The sequence below is a fragment of the Morone saxatilis genome, unplaced genomic scaffold, assembly GCF_004916995.1.
Source record: "Morone saxatilis isolate NCDOM2014 unplaced genomic scaffold, NCSU_SB_2.0 Contig6, whole genome shotgun sequence".
NCBI lineage: Eukaryota > Metazoa > Chordata > Actinopteri > Moronidae > Morone > Morone saxatilis.
In genome coordinates, this window is record NW_023340206.1 from 8,143,989 (window position 1) to 8,146,402 (window position 2,414).

Consider the following 2,414-nt stretch of genomic DNA (forward strand, 5'->3'; position numbering starts at 1 on the left):
CACACACACACACACAGTATATGCACGCACACCTCCTCTATAATTCATGGGGTGTATTGTGCGGATGCAGTTAACTGCCGCTTAAAAGTAATTAATTGATTTTCTGACATATCAGTTAGCAGCAGCACCAAATGACACACACACACACACACACACACACACAGGATAAATGCAGACTTGCACAAGGACATGCGCTCACACACGTACAGTAGGCAACACACTGATGTTCATGCACAGCCACATTACGGTGTTGCATAGACTCGCACAAAGTTGCTTGATGACACACACAAACGCACACTCTAGCTGTAATTATACTGCAGTAATAAGAAAGATAATCTGTTACACACACACACACACAGACCAGTTGTGTTTTTAGCAACAAAAATAATTCTGCCATTAAAACTTAATGGATTTGTGTATTTGGCTCCATCATACAGCGACTGTGTTGGGTTACTTTATGGCACAAAGGGGGCCGCTGCTTTACGTCATTAAACATGAAAGGGTGCTGCTGTAAAGCTCTCAGTGGTTATGTCAGTGGCAGATGGAGGAAGAAGTGAAAGGCGGATTGTCGCCAAAAGTCAGCAAAGGTCACCATGGATAACTTTTTTACATTAAGGAGATATTAAATGGTTTAAGTATACCAGCAGACAAACTAAACTCAGGAACTAAACAGGAACTTTAAGTCCCTTTTGACTATTTCTAAGGAACTGAGGCAAAATGATGGATTAAAAATTGACTGTGGTGAGTCATCATGTTGTTGCTTCTTTTACTGGTGTGTGACTCTGATGTTTGAGTTGGATATTATGAATGAAGAAAAAGGAGGAACACGCAGTTATTTATTTCTGCTTTAGAACGCCATGAAACTATCACTTCTAACTCACTAACCACTAACAATCACTAACTATTCTCTGAAAAAGCCGTATCACACAGTAAAAAGACCCAAACCGTGTTGTATTACTGTATTAATCTGCCAGAAAATAGTCCCTAACAGATGCACTATTTCCTTCTGTTTGAATAACGTTTGAAAAAAGCTACAGTGACCATTTGTTTTATGAAATGACTGAACCTTTTTAAAAATTAAACGATACATTTTTAAAGATTAACATCTTCAGGTAGGAATCGCTGGATTTGGAAGCTGAAGAGCCACAGACAGGAAGTCAGGGAGTACAGAGAGACAGACTAAGACAGCCTTATCTTTTAAATGTTCATACTGACAGTAAATGTCCCTAATGCTACATCTCCATGATCTTCAATTCGGAGAACGAGAACTATGATGAACAACACCATCTATGTCACACACACACCACACACACACACACACACACACACGCGTTTATCAGAAAAAGATCATATTGGAAACCAGGTTGATTTGTTGTTACTCAAAAAAGTTTGACATCTGAGAAAGAAGTTCCACTAATGTCACTTTTTCTCTGTATAAATCACCATGAAAATGGCTTGAAAAGTACTTTTAATGTGCAAGTAAAAAGGCAATGTGTGTATTTTTCCCTTTGTGTGTATGTGTGTGTTGAATTATTCAGCCAGCCTCTGCGATGAGAGAAGATGGGCTTATTCTTGCTAAACTAAAAATTGATTTTCTGACACAAGAAATGAAGGACAGAGAGAGCGAGAGAGAGAGCGCAAGAGAGAGAGCGGCAAGAGAGAGATGCCCGATGAGAGAGAGAGAGAGAGAGAGAGGGAGAGAGCACCTATTCAATCATGCACACAGTCAAAGTTAGTTAAACGTTCATTCTTTCAAGGTAGAAATGGAAATAAAATGGAGAAAGACATAGAAAAGTGAGACAGCATCTCTGATGGAGAGAGACAGGATGAGACAGAGAGACAGCATGACAGATAGAGAGATAGAGGGAGGAAGATAGAAGTGCCTCGGGCTGTGTTTAGTGCAGTTTGAATGGCTGAGCAGGTGCATTAGAGCAGAAACCTTTAACTCACACACACACACACACACACCACACACACACAACTGCAGGCTGGACAGTGAACATGGACGTCACAAGGATCAGAAAGGTTTAACTGCATAGAAGTCCCATTCTGTCCACTCTGTGTCTGTGAAGTCTGAACCGGAGACGAATGAAACTCCTGACAGACAGATCAACATGAAGGCCATGTCAACAAATTTAAAGATTTTCTCTCCATTTTTGCTTTCATTCATATTAAAATTGAGCAAATGGTGGTCTCAATTTTGTTTGGACGATAAAGGTGGAGGTTGAAAGTAACCGACTTTCTCAAGCAACTCCTGTTTTTCAAGACTGTAGCAACCACCGGGCTGCTTTAACACAGTTTTTGACAAACAAAAGCCGAGAGACCCATTGAGGTTTGTTTGTGCAATGTGCCGACACCCATCCAAATAGGTCCTTTAGTGTTGAGTACAAGCTCAAAAAAGATTCCACAAAAAT